This window comes from Lagenorhynchus albirostris, chromosome 3 (assembly GCF_949774975.1).
Source record: "Lagenorhynchus albirostris chromosome 3, mLagAlb1.1, whole genome shotgun sequence".
Classification (NCBI taxonomy): Eukaryota; Metazoa; Chordata; class Mammalia; order Artiodactyla; family Delphinidae; genus Lagenorhynchus; species Lagenorhynchus albirostris.
In genome coordinates this window covers 144,759,722-144,780,499 of record NC_083097.1, presented here as the reverse complement: position 1 = coordinate 144,780,499, position 20,778 = coordinate 144,759,722, and the positions used below count along the sequence as shown (strand labels likewise).

The window sequence follows — 20,778 nt, the reverse complement described above, 5'->3', positions numbered from 1 at the left end:
AATCAACGGAAAACTGCAGTTGTAATAAGTGCTGGCATGTAGGAGTACACAGTTGCATAAAGGCGTAGTGGGGGGATCTGACCTAACCTGGTGGTGCTCGTGGTCAGCGAAGGCTTTCCTGACATAGTCATGATTGAGCAAACTCTGAAGCTACTCAAAAGAGTGTAGGCAGCGTTAAGGGCACACATGCAGATGAGCAAGCTGCATGTGCAAGTGGTCTGTGGTAGAAAAGAGCATGGCCTACGGGAAGATCTCTGAGAGTCCAAGAGCAAACACCATTCTTCCCTCTTCCTTGAAATCTCCAAAGCACTTAGCACTACGTTCTGCACTGAATTAAACTTTGGGTTTGGATGAGTGATGCCAAGGCCTCAGTTCCTATGCAACCTCACCCATTTCTTCCTCAGAAATGCCCCAGCTGGGACTTCCCTGGTGGCACAGTGGTTAAGAGTCTGCCTGCCAATGCAGGGGGCACGGGTTCGATCCCTGGTCCGGGAAGACCCCATATGCCATGGAGCAGCTGGGCCCTTGTGCTATAACCACTGAGCCTGCGCTCCAGAGCCCGCATGCCACAACTACTGAAGGCCGTGCGCCTAGAACCCATGCCCCGCAACAAAGAGAAGCCACCGCAATGAGAAGCCCGCATGCCACAATGAAGAGTAGCCCCCGAGTAGCCCCCGCTCACCACAACTAGAGAAAGCCCATGCGCAGCAACGAAGGCCCGATGCAGCCATAAATGAATGAATGAATGAATGAATAAATAAATAAATAAATTTTTTAAAATGCAAATTAAAAAAAAAGAAAAGAAATGCTCCAGCTGGAGAGCCAGGAAACAGGGCTCCCATTCCATCTCTGCTCTGGAGGTTCCAGTCAGTAAGGGCCCTTGTCTTTTTGTCCCAAGGAACCTTCTTTACCATATATATGGCTGGTAACCTCCCATTTCTCAGTATTGTAGGAAATACTCTTGTTGTAATTTGGAAGAGATGTGGCTGTAGGTATAGGGACTGGAATCCCAGTAGAATCTGTGTATCATGTCATTTGTTCTTTCATTCAACAAACACTTGTGAGTACCTACTAAAAGCAGATACTCTGCTAGGTGTTGAGGATGCAGTAAAGAACAAAAGAGATAATGCCCCTGACCTCACAGAGCTTATATTGTGGTGGGGACCCCCAGGTACCCCAGGCTGTAGCAGCCAGGGCCACCAGCTCTTCATGGAACCTGCAGTGTTGGAGGCAATGTGTCATGTTCTCCTGGGTCACTGCACAACTCAAACACAATCCCCAAACCCAGTCATCCTACACTGCGGTCCCAAATGCCTGGGCCATGGGATTGAGCCCTGAGATTGCCAAGCACTTTGGCTGTGGACTACTGGGAATTTCATGTAATTTGTTATATATTCTCCCCAGGAACTCTGCCCTGCATCCCAGTGGGGAGTGTGTGAAATCCTCGGTCATCATCTTTTAAGAAGAAGAAACAAATAACTCCTTGTTTACACCCCAGCTTTCGGTCCTTATTCACACTCTTGGTTCATGAAAGAGCTTAAACAAAGTTTAGTTCCCCAAGGCTGGGGGAAGGGTGGAAAGTCTACTTTTTTTTTAACCTACTTGAGGTCTTGTCCAAACGAGTTGTCACCAAAAAATGAAAGCCAGATGTTTTTTTAGTGAGAAATAAATATGTGGCCAAGCTGCAGATTGAACCTGAGGTCTCCCTGGATGGCTTCCACGTGTGTTGGTAGCTGGACTCCCAGGTATCAGCAGCTCACATCCTTTCTCTTGTCTCAGCCGAGGTGCAGCACGCAGAGATGGCTAACGAGCAATTAACATCCGAGCTGCGCATCCCGCCACGGAGATGCCCATCGCCTCATAAGTCAGATTCAAACCAGAGCTGTGAGCTGCCGGGGGGCTACTGAGTTCAGGGTGAAAGGCAGAGACCCATGTCTGGAAAAGGGAAGAAAAGACAAATTCAGACTCAAAGTGCTCCTTCCTCCAGCTTCTCCACGAGGGATCTGCTTTTGTGGGGAGCCCTTAAATCCTCACGGGGAACATACTTCAGATAACCATCGAGGAATTACAGATGAAACCAGGGCCAGCCACGGAGCAAAGAGCGGCCCTTTGGGGTTTAACTTTACATCGTGTTCTTCCCCAAGTCTGATTCAATGGTGAGCTTTTCAGCCGAAGAAAGTGTTTTCCGTAATTGGCTGAATCTCCGTAGGAAGACCACTGAGCTGGCTACTGCTTCTATCAGAGCACTGCTCATCACTTGGATTTTTCTCACACTTTTCAAGTTCTAGATACAATCAGTTGTGCATTGGCCTTTGAAACATGTCATGCTGGTATTAAAACTTCCTTGGAGGGCAGAATAAAGGTGAGAAAGGGAAAAAGTGATAGAATGGAGCTCAAAGGGTCAGTGGGGCCCAGAGCAGAGATAAACCCTTAGGAAACAGGGAAGCAGCATCAGACTGTAGATTGTGGGCAAGGGAATTAGAGGGTCAGGCAGGCAGGTGATCAGAATTAGGGATGTCCAACCCCAGGCTGGGTGCATGGCACATGGGCAGAGCCAGCCAAAGAGATACATGGATTCAGGTGAACCACAAACACTCAGGCCAACCAAGGGACTAGATTACAGGCACAGATCGAGGGTCTCTAGGGAGAGAGGGGTCTGCCAAAGGCAAGACAGGGCCCCATCTTTGAGGAACCTCTCTGAGGTTTCCTCCTATGTAAATTGAAGGTAATAGTTCATAGCTTATAGGGTTATTTTGAGGATAAAATAGATTAATCATTATAAAGTGTTTAAATGACTGGCACTCAATACATTTGGTTATTATTTCCAGGCAAGGGTTTAGACATGAGGGAACCAGAAAAGACAGTCCTAAAACATGAGTATAAACATGAGTATATTGCAGGAAAGAAGTTTTTCAAACTAGGTTAGCTTGTCCTTTGAAATGTACTATTTATTCATTCACTTTCTTTTTTTTCTTAGTTATTTAAAAAAAAATTTAACATCTTTATTGGAGTATAATTGCTTTACAATGGTGTGTTAGTTTCTGCTTTATAACAAAGTGAATCAGTTATACATATACATATGTTCCCATATCTCTTCCCGCTTGCGTCTCCCTCCCTCCCACCCTCCCTATCCCACCCCTCTAGGTGGTCACAAACCACCGAGCTCACTTTCATTCAATCGTTCCTTCTTCAGTCATGAAATATTTGAGCCCCTCTGATGTGTAAGGCACCGTTCTAGGCCCAGGGATACAGTGACAACGTAGAGTAGGGGTTGGCAAACTGTGGCCCCATGGGCCAAATCTGGCTCAATGCCTGTTTTTGTAAATAAAGTTTTATTGGAACACAGCCATGCCCATTCATTTGTGTATTGTTTATGGCTGCTTTCATGCTATAGCGGTAGAATTGAGTAGCTGTGACAGGCAGCATAGAGTCTGCAAAGCCCAAAGTAATTATCGTCTGGCTCTTTATAGAAAACATTTGCTGAGCCTGATCTAGGGAGACCTTTCAGCGGGTCCTCAACTCTCTTGAAAGAAGCAAGTCAATTTCAATATAATAAAATAATTTCAGGGGATCGTGTATGTAGAAAAGAGGATCAGACAGGCTTCTTAGAAGACATGCCCTCAGCTGAGACCTGAAGGCTGAATAGGAGTTAATGAAGTAGAGAAGAAGGGAAAATTGTTCCAGATAGAGGGAACGACATTAGCAAAGGCTCAGAGGTAAGAGAGAGCAGGGTATGTCCAGGAGCCGAACGAAATTCATCATGACTGGAGGGACAAAGGACAGGTGACATAGAGCTTCACAGGTAGGAGGAAGTTTTGATGATTTTCTGAGGGCAGTAGAGAGCTATTAAAGAATTTTCTTCAGGGAAAGAACATAATTAGCCTTGTATTATAGGGAGATCAGTCCACCTGGAATATGGAGGCTGGATTAAAGAGCTGAGTGGAGGGTGAGGATTAAGACTGGGGTCAAGAAAGGCCAGTGGGGGGCTTCCCTGGTGGCGCAGTGGTTGAGAGTCTGCCTGCTGATGCAGGGGACACGGGTTCATGCCCCGGTCCGGGAAGATCCCACATGCCGCGGAGCAGCTGGGCCCGTGAGCCATGGCCGCTGAGCCTGCGTGTCCGGAGCCTGTGCTCCGCAATGGGAGAGGCCACAACAGTGAGAGGCCCGCGTACTGCAAAAAAAAAAAAAAAAAAAAAAAAAAAAGGCCAGTGGGGAGCCCATTTCAGTAATGCAGGGGTGAGCATGGTAGCCTGAACTGTGGGGTAGCAGTGGAGTTAGGAGAAGAGAACAGTTTGCAGACGTATTGAAGAGGCAGTGCTAGCAGCACAATAGCAATTGATTGCACATGGCGAGTGTCAAGTGAAAAGGAGGAAAGCATGGAGGAGAGTCACTCCCTGAGAAGGGGACCACATGGGCAAGAGCAAGTTTGGGGTGGAGGGAGATGACAGTGTCCATGTTGGACATGCCTGTGGGATGCCCATGGGGGGATAAGTTTCACAATTCAGTTTCTACTGTTCCCTTTTTCGGCCCAAGATTGATTTTATAGCAGACCCTATTCATCCCCATCTGTACGCACCTGATGGTCAGCGCACCCCAGGGGTGCCACACACAGCCACACCCCTGTGCCTCCCTCTCCTTCCCCAGGTGACACACTTCTACTGCCCCGGTGCCAGGAAATTAACACTCGCCAGCAGCAACCGTCAACTACTAACCGAATCGGTCTGTGAACACCCAACTCCCTCGCTTTCCTCCCGGGATGATTCTGAGGGTGTGTTTTGCACTGTCCCCCACAGCTGTCCCGCAGGACTGAGCTCCAGATGCCCCCGAATGTGGCCTCCTAAATAAACCTCTCATCGTGGAACCCTTATTTCAAAGTCTGCTTCCGGGGGAAGCCAACTAAGACAACTAGGAGACGTTTATTTAACCAAACGTTATTGGACGCCTTTTGTATACCAGGCATTGAGATGAGCCAGAGGCCCTCAGGCCCTGGGTCTCGCCCTCTCTCTTCCGCCTCCTCCTCACCATGGAAACCTTCAACCCGTTTCACCTCCATTCTAGCCTACACATCAATTCCAGAGTCACTGTCAGGACACAGTTCTCATCACAGCCGTTTCCAGCTTAAAAACCCACAATGGCTTTTCTCATGACCAAAAAGCAAGCTTCAAGCTCCCTAAATGGCCCTTGCGGAGCCCTTGACCAAGCCAGAGCAGCGCTCCCAGCAGACTTGGCTGTGATTCCTCCTCTTCCCTGTGTATACTGGGACCCAGCCTTCCCAGAGCACTGGGATGGGCATACGCCGGGGTGAAGAGCATGGGCTTTGGAGCCAGAAGCCTGGCTCTGCTAGCCAGTGTCAATACCAGTGTGACCTTGGGCGGGTTATTTCACCACCCTGTGCCTTAGTTACCGCGTCTGTGAATGGCATAGCAGTGCCTACTCTGCAGAGCCACTGTGAGGATTAGATGACATAATGCATATAAAGCACATAGAACAGTGGCTGGGCACGCCATCAGGGCTAGAATTATTGGCAGTTTGGGAGAGCACACAGCAGCTGCCTGTGTCATGCCCTGCTTGGATGATATCCCCCGTTTGGTCCATTTAAGAAACCCCTTCCAGACCCCACTCAAGTATTAACTTCTCAGTGCAGTTTTCCCTTACCAGCAACTCACACCCAACCTAAGAAGTAATTGCCTTCCATTTTTCAGTTCCATGGTATTTTACGTCTATTTTTTGTACTAACACTGTATTATGGTTAACTGAGCATGTATATGTGTGTGTGTGTGTGTGTGCGTGTGTGTGTGTGTGTGTGTTGAGTCTTTTCAGAGCAGCCCATGCCATTCATTCCACTGCTTTAAGGCAACAGCCGAAGATGTTAGCCACTGGATATCTGAAGGAAGTGTTTTCTAGGAAGAGGAAAGCAAGAAAAGGCTCAAGGGAGGGTGTACCCTGACGTGGCCCAGGCGTAGCAGGGAGGCCACGTGGCTGGAGCAGAGTGAGCACGTGGGAGAGTGGAAGGAGGTCGAGACTGAGGGGTCAAGCGGGGGGAGGTGGACAGAGCATGTGTGGATGGTGGCCCATTACAAGGACATTCACTTTTGCTCTGAGTGATGTGGGAGCCATTGGAGGGTTTGAGCAAAGGAATGCCTTGATTAATGAGGGTTTTGGAAGGATCGCTCTAGCTGCTAGTGGAGAAGAGCGTGTCAGGGAGCTGGGGTAGAACCAGGAGACCGGTTGGGAGACTACTGCAAATCTGAATGCACTTCCTCCTCTGTACTTGTCAGTTTTCCCTTCTGTCCTAACAACCCTAGCATCTCAGTGGCTTGCCAAAAATAAACATTTATTTTCCTCACTGATGGGTCATGGTTTGGCCGGCTTTGGCTGATTGCAGCTGAGCTGAGCTGAGCTCAGCAGTGCTTGGATGCGGGCTGTAGATGGGGTTCAGGGTCTTTCCTGTGACTTCTCCTTCTCCTTGGCTTCATGGCTCCCAGAGGCACATTTTTCTCATGGCAGATGGAAGAAGAGATGAGGTCCAGCCAGGTCACAGAAGCACATTTAAAGCCTCTGCTCACATCACACCCACCAACCTTCTGTTGGCCAAATCAATGTACATGGCCAAGCCCGACATCAGGGGGGCAAGGAAGTATACGCTGCCCACTTGAATGGGAGATCCTGCGAAGACACATGGCCAGAGCCTGGGATGGATGATTCTATAGTGCAGCAGGAGAGAAGAAATTAGAAACAATAAACCAATTTACCACATCCTCTCTATTGCAATTACCCTCATCCAGTGTCGCCAAGTGTTGCCCGTCATCTTTCTGTTTCTTTCATCCATTCCTAACTCTGGTCCCCTTCGACTCACATACTGCCTCACACAATGGTCTCCTTCATAGAATCTCCCTTGATCAACTCTTGTTTCTCTCTGACAACGCATCCTGCGTGCCTCCGCCTGAGTTTTCCTCCTACAATGTTTCTTTCTTCACACTGATCCTGCTTGAGAAACTTCAGTGACCAGCCGTTTAGCAACACAGGGTTCCTCAAGTGCCAGTAATTTCTGTACCCTCTTCATGTTGTTGGTCAATCTGTAGAACACCTGTATTTTTTTTTAAGATTTTTTTTAATGTGGACCATTTTAAAAGTCTTTATTGAATTTGTTACAATATTGCTTCTGTTTTATGGTTTGGTTTTTTGGCGGCAAGGCATTTGGGATGTTAGTACCCCAGCCAGGGATCAAACCTGCACCCCCTGCATTGGAAAGTGAAGTCTTAACCACCAGACCACCAGGGACGTCTCCACCTGTATTATTATTATTTAATATTTTCTTTCATTTAACTTTAAGTCAACTTACGTTTTTTTTTTCTTAGCCTCGTGTTAAATCATAGTGACCACGAGAAAACTACATTTTTCTAAAAATATAAAAATACATTGTGATTAAAATAAACCTGCTTGTGCATTTACCCTCTGAAGTCACTAGAAGTATGATGATTGCTTTCAGGGACGCACTTGCCTCCTACACAACTTCATCCCACCTGTCTAACCTTCACTCTCATCTTTGCATATTTCTGTTGCTGGGGTCATCATGGTCTCTTCCTTGTCTGTGCACCTGTCACAGAAGAGTGTTAACCCTTAGCCTTGGTCAGACTGCCCTCGGAGCCTGGAAGACCCTACCTCTTTCTCTCTGCCTGTCTATCCTTCAAGATTCGTGCCTCTTCTATGAACCCCCTTCCCCCCTAGTTAGCTGGCTCTCACTTCCTGCTTTGCTTACAGTCTAGGCCCATCACCCAGAGTCCCAGCTCAAGCTTTTCTCATCGTTTCACGTGTACCGATCTCACCAGCTTGGCTCACAAGTGCCCCAAGCCTTGCATGGCTTGTGCCTGCCCAGTCTCTTTCCATCCAGCCCTCAGGGATTCTTCATCCTTCACTCTGCATACTGAAACAGGTGCTGTCTCCGTGGTGCCCCATTGCAGTCTTTGACTGTTTCCTCTCGGCCCTTTCTCTGTCTTTCATCCCCTGGTTCATTCCTCCTTCTCTTTTGAGATGCTAATCAAATATTGCCTCCTCTGTGAAGCCACAAAGTCTCCTCCCACAACTTGCTGTATGTCCTTCTCTCTCAGCGTATGTCACATGTGCCCGTGGTCACCAGTGTACTTATCTCCCTTCCCCACTAGACTGACTGTAAGCTCCTTAAGGAGTGGATCTGTGTCCCAGAGCATGACATAGAATAGGCACTTAGTAAACGTTGAATTTCACAATCAATTTAAATTTGAATTAAAGTGACTTGAACTTTGCTGTTTCAACGGGACTAGGCATTCTTTGAAGGCAGAGATCTTGCCTTCTCTCTTTTTCCTCCCCCATGTTTCTTGCCCCAGGTAGGCAAACAGTAGGTGCTTATTAAGTCTGCAGCAAGATGAGTTTTGTAGGAAACACAGGAGGTGGCTATGGTTGACAATGAAAATTGGTGCCAATTAAGATAGCTTAGCAATTCTAAGCTCTTTTAGGCCTAAGCTGATTTTGAACACCAAATGCATCATGATTTTGATAACTGAAGGCAAATGGGGCCGTGTTGGAGCCCTTTGCCTTTGCTCATGTTTGAAAGGAAAGATGCAATTCATGTTAGGTACCTAGTCCTGTCTATTCTGTATCAGCTCTGCATCTGGAGATGGTATTAAATTCTTTTCAGCATGGAACTGGTATTGTGTGTGTGTGCGTGTGTGTGTGTGTGTGCGTGTGTGTGTGTGTGTGTGTGTGTGTGTGTGTAAAACAGAGAAAAAGAGAGATAGCAGTCCAGATGCCAACACACCTGGAATCTATTTGTGAGGATCACTGGTTCAGTCCACAGCTTGGACCATTCATTTATTTCTCACTAAGTGAACATCTGGGATTCAGTTTGAGACACCATCAAGTTTGGATGGGATCTCAAAGCCGTGGTTGGGATGAGGGACTGCTCGCCCGAGGTGGGAGTGAAAGAGGTGAGCAGGGGCTCTTAAACTATTCTGCAGACTTCAGTTCAAATGCAATAGCCAGAGGGTTGAGAAACCCTTCCCAGGCTGGAAAAGCATTAAAAAAAAAAGCGGGGATGGGGTGGGGGGAGGATAACCAAAGGAGATTCAGTCAGATCAAAGCAATAATGCAATCTGAAAAGTGTCCCCTTTCTCCTTTTACCCTGTTCCCTCTCTACCCCATAGTGCTAAAAATGTCCAGGTATCTTCCTTTACTAGGAAAAAAAAAAAAAGAAGAAAAAAAAATTGGACCTTGACCAGAAAGGAAATGCTATGAGAAAGTAAAATTCTAATTAGTTATAGATGAGAATTGGTCACAGATAATTACTCGACATTCCTTGGCTCATGCCTGGGAGGGCTTAAAAGATCTTTTTTTTGTTGCTAGATATGTAGACATGTATCTAGATAACTAGATAAACACAGAGAGAAGCTCACCGTCATTAACAGATCTTGCAGAGCGCAAGTGTTTAGAACAGAAATGAAAGGGAAATTTGTCATTCACAAGCCAGGAATGTTTGAATCGTTCACTGTCAGGCCTCTTTTTTCTGTTTTTCTTTCCTTTTTTCTTTTTTTTTTACCTCGAACTTTCTCAAAACCAAAGTTCAGTGGGTTCAGACAGGATCATTTTAAACAGTACCCTGCCAGAAAATTTGTGCTGAGTTGCACCTGCCCTTGGTGACATCTACCGACCAGAGTATTTCTCCTTCAGTTTGCATCTGTCATTTTCCTACCAGTGGGTTGAAGAGGTTGGAGACCCAGATGAAGGGCCTAGAATAACCCAGAGAGAACATGGAGAATCTGTGGCGAGTTGTGCTCATGCCATCCTATTTAGAACCAGCTTTGCTGCATTGGTTTGAGGATTTTTAGGGGAAATCCCATAGCTACCTAAAGTATTTTTCTCTTAATTCCTAGTAGAAATGACTCAACGTTAACTCAAGGCTGCTCAAGGCATGCTTAATGTCTTGGAGGAGCATGTTTTTAGAGAACAACACTAACTTCTAAGGAATTCTCAATCCCCCTTCCCTACCCAACACAGCTCTCCCATATTTATTCCCAGGCAGCACAGACAAGAGAGAGTTAGCCTTTGGGGGCCTTCTGCCTTTTGTTTCAGCACCTTTGTTTTACTAATATAGAAACCTCACTCTGATGCCCCACCTGGCGTAGGGCCCCTTACCCTTACTCTGGCTTCACTTGGTTCTGAAACTGCCCCTGCTTGCCCCTCACCCCACTGTACAGTTCAGATGGCGGAGGCCTCCGGCTCCGTATTCTCAGGACCCTCTTTCAAGCACTGTGGCAAACCTCCTGTTACCTGGTTGCAACACTCTGGAAGGTCTCTAACAGGCTACTCAGGTTTTAATAACCAGAAGTGAAGTAGCCAGTACGGGGGTTTGCGGCAGTTGCGTAGCAACTTTATAGTCCTTTAAGTTTTCCACCAGTTTGACCATCTTCGTCTCCTTTGCTCCTCTAATTCCGTGAAGTAGGTATCACTCACTCATTCGTTCATCCATTCAACCAACCAACTAAACAACTAGCAAATATTTATTGAGCACCTCTTAGTTGCTAGAAACTATTCTAAGCTCTGAGTTGCAGTGAAAAAAAGAGACAAAGACCCTCTTCTCAGGATACTTCCTCTTAGAATGGATATTCTAATCGAGATCATTATCCCATTTGCACATGAAGAAACCAAGAAAAAGAGAGAGGTTAAACCCTAAAGGACACACAGCTTATTTAGAGCTGGATTTAGAATCTAAGTATCCTAACCAGCTTCCAGAATAAGAATAGAATAAGGATCATAGGACTCATCTTATCCAACCAACTGATTCTGTTGATACAGAAAACCAAGCCACAGAGAGGGGCTGTGGTTCACACAGTCACACAGCTTTGGGGGGCAGAGCTAGGACCATAGCCCAGCTTCCCAAGTCCCAGCCCCGGAGCCCTGTCCATGAGTGCATGGACCCTACAGTGGCCTAAGATTCACTGGATCTGCCATCTTGTCACTGTCACTCTGTCTTAGTCCATTCAGGCTGCTATAACAAAGCACCACAGACCGGGTAGCTTATTAGCAAGAGAGATTTGTTTCTTACGGTTCTGGAGGCTGGAAGCCTGAGATCGTGGTCATGCTCTGGTTCTTCCGGGTTGCAGATGGCCAACATCTTGCTGTGTCCTCACATGGTAGAAGGGGCAAGGGATCTCTCTGGAGCCTCTTTTATAAATGCACTAATCCCATTCATGAAGCCTCTGCGCTCATATCCTAATCAGCTCTCCAAGGCCCCACCTCTTAATGCCATCATCTTGGGGGTTAGGATCTCAGCATATGAATTTGGGCGAGAGGAGGACACCAACATTGAGACCATAGTGACCTCCCTTACTTCCTTAACCAACAGATCTCCTGACTCATTTTCCTAAGTACTATAAGCACATTCCCTCAACTGCCTTACCCAGTCTTGCCTTCCACAGACTTTTAGTACCAGACCTGCCATACACTGTCCCCTAACCTCCACCTTCCCTGTTCTTGCCACAGATGACCTGTCTTTGGCCCTGTCAAAGGCCACTGCCATCACCTGTGCACTGGAATCTCCTCCGTCACCTATTCAGGAACCTCACTCTAAAAACTTTCCCCTCATCCCCTGCATCATTGATTTACCAGATCAGTCTCATCAGCGTAGGAGCGTGTTGCAATTTGCCCCATCCTAAAAAATAAAAACAAAACCTTTCTTCACCCCATTTCCCCTGCTAACTATCAACCCATTTTCTGTTCCCCTTTGTAGCGAAATCCCTCCAAATTATTATTTTCCCTTGACTTTTGTCCACCCACTCTTTCTTGAACCACTCCAGTTAATAGTTGCTGCCTAACTCTCTACCAAGCTGTTCTTTCTAAGTCACCACGTTGCTCAGTTCGGTGTTGTCCTCATCTTTCTCTACCTCGTGGCTGCATTTGACCAACCAGTCCCTCCCTCCCCTTCTCCCTCCTTGGAACCCCATTTTCACTTGGCTTCCACAATTCCACCTTCTCTTGCTTCTCCTCCGACCACACTCTACCATTTCCTCCTCCCTCTGGTCTCTAATGGATGGTGCAGCCCAGGACTCAGTCCTAAATCCTCTTCCCTTCTTTTCTTCGTTTCTCATGGTGGCTGTGGTTCCTGTATTTAAATACCATCTACATCTCCATTTTGGTCTTATCCCTGAAGCCCAGATTTGCATATCCAGTTGTCTATTGGGTGTCTCCACATGGATATTTATGGGCATATCAAATTTAACATGGCCAATCTGGCCCCTCGCCAAACGTGCTCTGCCCACAGTAGTCTTCCTCCAGCTCAGGTAACAACAGATCCACACTTTCAGATGCACACGCCAAAACCTCAGCATCATCCTTCATTCTCCTCTCTCAAGCTTTACCTCCAATCCATCAGCAAATCCTGTCTACTCCACCTTCAAAATATTTTCATCTTCACACCTCTGCAACTCCCACCTTGGTAGCAGGGTAAAGAGAGTTCCCAGAGAAGGAAGGAACATGTGCAGAAACCCTGAGGCAGGGGAAGATGCAGCACTGGAGTATCTCTGAAGGGATAAAGGCATGATTCTTGAGTCTGGGGAGTCGCCTGCCCTATTGGCCCCGTTATGAAATAGGGATGAAGCGATCGCTATGGGGATCTGAATTTTGGCCACTGCCAGACCGTCTGGCTGTCTGGAATGGATCTGGCCAGCTCTAAGGGATATACGTGATTCTGTTAATTGCATCTGCGTTACGTCTGCAATGTATGTTGTGTGTGTGTTCATATGCGTGCGTTAAGTATGCATTTTTTCCCACTCCAGACATCTTTTCCTGGACTCTGAGCCATCAGTGTACTAATGTAGTTCCATGTCCAATCTGCTGGGGGATCCCCCGAAACCCCTGCTCATGACTTTAGGCCTAGATGAAGCAGTCTTTTTGTTCACAGACCTTTGGGGTTCTTTGCGTTGTTCTAGGCAAACATGGGCTTTATGGGTTGGTCACCATGGAACAAGATGACCCTCCGAGCCCTTGGCTCCTTCTCTGCAGAGCCAGGACTCCTGCCCTTCTTCCCCCCACCCTCTTTTCTCCTCCTGAAATCAGGGTCTTCTGGAGACAGGGGTATTTTTGGGCACATGGCAGCAGCTGGGACAGGGGTCAAAGGCAAGGCAGGCTCAGGCCACCGACGTGTTCTGCTTTATCCCTAACAACCGTGTAATTGGAGGAAAATTGGCCCAATGTGAGGTGCTGGAAAGTTCAAAAAGGGTTGTTTCAGGGTCTTTGTGCCTGTTTTCTTTTCATGCTGGAGTGTTGAGTTGGAGCCCAGCAAGATGCTGGGCAAGCCCCAGAGCTCTCTAGAACTGGACAGTTATCTCGGGACAGAGTCACCTACCGGGGCAGGCAGGGGCTGAGGATGCCCTTGGGGAACATCTGAATAAACAGACCTTTTAGGTCTGAGAGTAGAAGGATAAATGCTCTTAAGAGATGGCTCAGGATTCCTGCCCCCTGGCCTGGGGGCAGTGATTTCCTGGGACCCTCAGAGCCTTCTTCAGAAACCAGAGGGGCAGGATCATTAAACAGGCTTTGAACAGTAAGGCCAAGGAAGCACAGGGTCAGTTTCCTAGCCTGCTTTGACTCAGTTTCTCCAACTATAAAATGAATAAATGCTCTTATTACTGGCCTCCCTCCTAGGATTGTTGGGAGGCCTCCTGGTCAACCAAGCACCAAAGGGTTAAGGAAGCAGAATGGTGAAGCGGTTCAAAGTTCAGGTTTCAGTGTCAAAGAGACTTCTGTCCAAACCTTATTTATCAGCTGCGTGACTTTAGACAGGTTTCATAACCTCTCTGAGCCTCAGTTTCCTTGTGTAACATAATGACATTAGCAGTGTTGCTTTAAGGATGAGATGAGATAATGGATATAAAGCACCTCCCACAGCAGTTAGCCCACTGTAAGTGCCTTGCTTTGATAGAAAAAAAGGAAGGAAGGAAGAACAACAAGATCAAAGAGATCATTATTATTGCTTTGATTCTAAAGCGAGTTGGTTATTATGATAGTTCTCGCCAAATATTCAGGTGTCCCTGTAGATTTCCCAGCTTCCTTTGCAGTTAGGTTTGACCATGTGACTAGTTCTGGCCAGTAGACTGAGAGTAGATATGATATGAGTCATTGTGAGGTCAAGGAAATTAAGAGCCGGTGTGGCTCCTCCCTCCCTCTCATCCCCAACACACTGAACTTGGGGACCACATGTCCTCTAGGGAAGCGCTCCCCAACCTTGTTGGCACCAGGGACCGGTTTCGTGGAAGACAGTTTTTCCACGGACGTTGGGGAGGGGGAGGATGGTTCGGGCGCTAATGCGAACGATGGGGAGCAAAAGGGAGCAGCAGATGAAGCTTTGCTGGCTCACCTGCTGCTCACCTCCTGCTCTGCAGCCCGGTTCCTAACAGGCTGTGGACCGGTACTGGTCCACGGCCCGGGGGTTGGGGACCCCTGCTCTATGGCACCTTAGAGATAGAGCCAAGCCTTTATGTGAGTGTGGAGTCTGTGTCCACTGTGTTAACCCAGTGAGATTTCGGAGTTCCTTTGTTACTGCTAATAGCCTTGCTGACCGATACAGTCATCTATGAAGGAGAAATACATCTCCCCTGTTCCTGACCTCCTGGGGCATCTAGGGATGATGATAATGATAATAACAGTGGCTGTAACAGCTACCATTTATCAAGCCTTTGAGAAATACTGCAAAGCCCATCGCAGATGTTAAACTATTCAGGTATCTCACGAGGTTCATGTTTTGCTATTACATAATAATTGTGTTCCTAAAGTAAACTTTATTTTTTTAAAGGGTTCTCTTAAAAATTTCAGTGAGGAAAAAATACTGCTTAGGGCAAGAGTTTTAGACTATGACAACAAAGTTATTTCTCTTACAGAAATGTCAAAAGTAAAGGGTTTTAATTGCTATTAGGACATTCTGAAGTTACAAACTACAAATAACAGATTTGCAAAACTGACATAAGCCAACCTAAAGGTCATTGAGCAAATGCTGAATTCCATGGAAGACAAGATTCAGGTCAGCTTGCTTCCAGACCATCAAAATAAATTGTGGATTTGTCCAGAAGTGCTAGTAAAAAGGAAGCCCCATTAGATCTCAATAAAGCTGCTACCCTCCCCCGCCCCTGCAAAAAACAAAAAACAAAAAACAAAAACCCTAAAAATACATTATAAAAAAAAAAGGAAATCCCAATGGCAAAGAACAGACAGTCACCCATTAAAGTGGCCCATGGGTGTTGAAGCTGGAGACCAATAGGCTTTCCTCTGATCCACGCAGAGATCCTTTCTGATAATGACAGTGGTATAGACCAACAAGGAGCACGAATTGAATTCCTTGCTGAACCGATCAGGTTACATCCAATTTGCATTACGAAAATTTGCATAGCAGGAAAAAGCCTGAATCTGATTTGTCCGGCAGATGAGGAAACCAAGAAAATATGAGGCCATCAGTGGCTACAGTGAGCAACTACGGAAACAACCCCTATTCAAGGTTCTCTGCTTTTTTGACTCTGCTCAACTCAGAGTTCCCCTGATGTATAGTGACATCTGCACATCCTCATGAATGAGGGTGCCACCTCTGAGCTGGGATTCGAGGCCTCTGAGTTCGGTTCTGTCCTTCTCTTGGGGTCTGCCAGGACGTCTTGGGCCTGTCCATCCCTCCACTTGGGGAAGGCCTGGAGCTTCCGCTCTGAATAGCAAAGCCGCTTTGGTCCTTGTTGGTGTTTCTGAAAATACCAGTAGACCTGGAAGGTGTCCAGGCTGCCTAGGAAAGTGCCTGGAGAAGGGGATTCACTTGATTTCATTACTAAAGCAAACAGTCCTGGTGACCTTTGGGAATTAGCATATTTTGACTTCCTCCCTCCCTCAGGCCTTCACTGGGCAGCTGAACATTCCACACCTCCCTGAGAAAGGGGAAGCACTTTGAGTGGGTGCTGGGGCCTGTTGCTGACTAAGCATGCCTCCTTCCGGCCTGGAGGCCTCTCACCGGTCCTGCACCGACTGAGGGGACGAACTGGCCCCGTCCTTTCTTGCCTTGCTTCCCAGTAGGTCAGTAGTGAGGCAGGTGGGTCTGGAAGCCGAGTCTTCAAGAAGATTCTGGAGGATGTAGACAGATTCAAGCAACTGGGCCCTCTGGGAGTTCTGTTCATCTGCAAACAGGATGGCTCCCCTCACCCAGGGGAGGAAGGCTATTGCTTTTTCAGGCTCCCCTCATTGGCCATTCCCACTTTATGATTTACTCATGAAATTCAACAGGCCCTTACTGAAGGCCCTCTTGCATGCCTGGGGCTGTGTCAGCTCACAATGGATCACTGAGTAGATATTAGACCTGTTTCCCACTCTCAAGGACCTTCAGAACTTAACAGAAAGACGAGACCCACTTGTGAGGTAATAAATCACAACAGTCTGTAATGAGGGCTAATTAAATACCATCATTATCCATGGTAGTTAAGAGCCCAGGTTTGGCATTAGGTGTCTGGGTTCAAATCCCAGCACCATCATTTTGGTTGAGTTTGACTTTGGGCAAGTGACTTAACCTTCTTAGGCCTCTGTTTCCTTATTATAGGTTGACCAAGGGTACTAGCCTCGAGCACTTCTGTGGGGAATTACATGAGCTGGCATATGTGAAGCGCCTTGTACAGTGCCTGACTCATGGTCTTAGGGTTACTACCAGCTACTGCTACTAGTTGTCAAAATATATTTGAGGGACCCCAGTAGTTTAGAAATCCTGAATCTAAACACACCCCCTTCTGCATAATGGTCCTCTCGTCTTTATTTCTTTCAGCACTGATTGGTCATTTTGACTGATCAGTTACCCAAGCTGGAGCCCCTGGGGCCTTCATAGGCGTTTAACCACAAAACCCTGTTGATTAGACCTCACATCTATGTCCTCCACTCCAATATGACTCTTACCCTTAACTGGGTCCTCACACAGCCACACTGATTACTCAGGAGCCCTCTTAACTGCTAGCCTTGCTTTTGATTTCACCCTCTTCCGAACAAGCCTTACTGCTACTCAAGAGAACTTGTTAAAATCCAAAACAGATGATCATTTCCTTCTCAGACTCTTTCTGCGGCTCCCTCTGACTCTCAATAAACAGCCAAGCCCAAATCCTTGATCATGACCCGCAAGGGCCCTCATTGATATGACCCCTGCCTACCTCTAGAGCTTCATCGCTTGTGATTCTCAAGTCACCTCCAAGTCCCAGCAATGCAGCCCTGTACCCCAAATTCTCCTCCGTCTCCTGGTCCTCCATGACCATGCACATACACCTCTCGAAGTCTAGAACCCTTTGTCCCTATCTCCCGAAGAGTCAAAATTATGCTTAAAAAAACAAAAACAAAAGCCCTCCAAACCACTTCCTTTGGGAAGCCTTCCTTTCCCAGGTCTGGGTTAGCTGCCCCTCCTCTGTGCTCCCACAGTAGCTTTGCTTACAAGATCATGCTGCAGATTTTTGTTTTCGTGTCTGTCTCCTTCACTAGCATCTGACCTTCTTCGTCTACATCTTATTCATGCAGGTGCAGGAAGGGACTGTATCTTATTCATCTTTGGATGTTCATATTGAAAAATGACTAGGAAGATGGATGGATGGATGGATAAATGGACAGATGGGTAGATGGATGGATAGGTGAATGGTTGGATAGAATAGTGGATGGATGGATGGGTGGACGGACAGACGGACGGATGGACAGACAGATGGGTAGAGGGTGGATTTATGAATGGATAATGGATAGATAAATGAAGGAATTCAGTAAAGTGGCGAAAACCTCTAGTTAGGTCTCGCGGCCATCAGTGGTACTGCAGAGACAAGGCTCTCTTTCTTGTAGCTTCACAGTTCAGGCCGAAAAGCAGAATGACCTTGCAACTAGCAGCCAGTGGGGTTTTTTTTGACCTGGATTCTCCCCATTGTTCCAGCAGGAAGGCTGAGAAGGAGTGTTGATCCTAGAGGCAGAGAGGACACCCAGGTGGGCTTTATCCCATCATGGACCCAACCTATAGCATTTCTGCCGACCTCCTCAGGTCTGCCCTCATACGGGTCCCATTCAGTCCTTTTCTTCATCCAGGCATCATGGATTTATTCCCAGCTTGAACCACGGCAGATTTCCGCCTCTGATTCCAGGGTGACAGAGCAGCAGATGGCATGAGTACGGAGGATGCCTTGACCAATAGCCGCTGTGTGCGGCCCAGCGCTTACCCGTTTCTCTCAGGAGAACAGCACGTTTCACTCTGTTCGTTTTCCTGTTCAGGAGCTGCTCTTAGAGCAGCCACGTGAAAAGTTCACCTTACGCAGCTTGGAGCCTTTCTTAGCTCTTCGAGGAAGACCTTTCAGGCCGACTTGGTTCACTAAATAAACACAAATAAATCCTGGAATGGAATGAACTAGAAATGAAATGTCGTGTCGAGCTCCTCTTGATACAGAGAACCAGCATGCGGCCCGCCCAAGCCGAAGTGGAAAGACCTGAGGCTTTTGGGAGAAGAGCCCAGCTCAGCCACCCTGGAATCCTCATTCAGGGTTTATGAAGCAGCAGGCAGCACACAACTGACTAAATATGGTTGTGTTTTTATTTTTGTCCAGCCACAAATACCGGCAAAGAACTGAAAACGATTCCTTCCCTTCCTGGAGCCTCGGAGCCAAGCTGCTTTTATTTTTAGCTTCAACTCTGGTTTTGAGCTTTTAGGACACTCAATACCCTCCCCACTGCGGGCAGCAGTGGGCCGATTTCAGGACTTTTGCCTAAACTGGAGCATTGGTTGTCTGAGTGTAACTCTCACCAGGCTTTGTGCAGCTGTGGCAATAGAGGGTGGTTCCAGACAGACCCACCTGGAGACCCACTTCTACTCTTGGGGACTCCAAGAGCATCCTTTTCAGGGAGGGAAATGTACTCAGGGTGGATGGTTGCCTGGGCTGGGGCAGCGGAGGTGGCAACCCTGGATGAAAGGAAGCAGAGGCAGAAAGAAGACAAGGGAGGGGAGAAAAGAAGCGGGAGGCAGCTGTCACAGACTGAAAGCCTTCGAGGAACACAGTGGTTCAGAACCAGGCTCTGGAGGCAGACCCCCTGGGTCTACATCCTGCCTCTGCCACATCCTGTCGCAGTGGCCTTGCAGAACAGGCTCAACCGCTCCAGGCTTTGCTGTCTTTATCTGTGAGGTGCGGGTAATTATGACACCAGCCTCTGAGCTGCGCTGCCTGAGATCCTACCCCTCTAGCACATGGCGTAGTGCCCGACACGCATTTGTGCCACAACTCGTTTCAGTTATTATTGCCATGCTCTCATTGCAGTGCTAGACACTTATGCATACAGTGTGTCATTAAAACTTACTGTAACTCACTGAGTAGGGTTATTAGGCAGATGGAAAACGGAGGCTCAAGGAGCTGGGTAACTTCCCCGAGGTCCCATGGCGAGAGCATGATAGAGCCAGGCCTGAACCCAGCGTGACCAACCCCAAAGTCACAGCACCACGCCTTCTCTGGGACCAGTGCTTCCCCATGTTAGAAAGGGGCTTATCACTGGCTCTATGAGAACTGCTCTAGACAAGGAGCTAGACTCCCCCTCCTCTCCTCTGGGCTCCCCCCTTTCTTCCCACTTTGGTGACAGGAACACACAAAGAGCAGATACTGGGAGTGATCAAAAGAGCACTGGTCAAATCCATAGAGACAGAAAATAGAATGGTGGCTGCCAGGGACGAGGGGAGGGGCCCCGGGGTGGTGTTGTTTAATGGGTACAGCGTTTCAGATTTGCAGGATGAAAAAGCTCTGGACATCTGCTGCACAGCAGTGAGAATATACTTAACACTACAGAACTGGACGCTTAAAAATGGTGAAGATGGTCAATTTTATGTTAGGGCTTTCGTTTTAACCACAATTAAACAAACGAAAACAAAACAAAACAAAAAAGAGCACAGGGAGTCAGGTCGCCGTTTCGGTGGGGCAGGGCATTTGAGCTTATCTTGTCCAACTTGCCAACCTTTTCTCAGGCTTCCTTCCAGTCAGGAGTGTCACCAACAGCTCCGCTGGTCCACCTCTGCCCCGCACCACGTGGACCCCTTCAGGGCTGAGCTGCACACTTCTGACTTGAGGTGGTGAATGCTCCTCTCACATGCTCTGCCCTTTCAAACTTCCTTCTAGTCCCCTATCCCTCTGAAGTTTTTGTCCTTCAACCTGGAACGAAAAGGGGAAAATAGCAATCCCCCCGACCCCCAGCGGATCATGTCTGCATGATGTGGTGGACGAAGTGTGGGCTTTGGGGACAGAAGCTGGGAAGAAGCTCACCTTTTCTTCTCTTCAGTTCGCTTAGCTCTAAGATGGGATAATACGTTTTTTCCACGTAGCCAAATGTGCACAATTTAAGCGGAGAAGTTCAGCCGGGCTGTAAACTGCTCTTTTGCACGAGGAGATTCTGAAGAGTGAGATTCTGAGGATTCTGGAGACAGGAGATTCGGGGACACTGGTTTGGGGTTCCCTGATTAGGCTGTGTAAAGATGCTTGGACAGAGAGGCCTGGGAATGAGCACGGGGCAGGCTTTCCCTCTTGGCCTCACACTCCCGGGAGAGCAGGCTTCATGGAGACCACAGTGACTTACGGTCCCTCGGAAACTCAGATGGCCTTCTTTTCTGTGGGCATCAGCATGGACCGTTCTCAGGAGAGAGTCTGGCTCTGCTGCCACCACCCAACGTGGGACACCCCTCCTGGGCTGAGCTTTGCCTCCGGGTCTACACACCCAGACCGTGATCCCTGACCCAGGGCCGACTTT

The 20,778-nt window shown here is 47.7% G+C and overlaps 1 protein-coding gene across 1 annotated transcript in view; it reads left to right on the top strand.

The window, feature by feature from the left end:
• Positions 1 to 20,778, top strand: part of SLIT3 (slit guidance ligand 3) — a 610,847-nt gene that overhangs the window by 81,024 nt on the left and 509,045 nt on the right. The gene's annotated exons all lie outside the window — the stretch shown is intronic.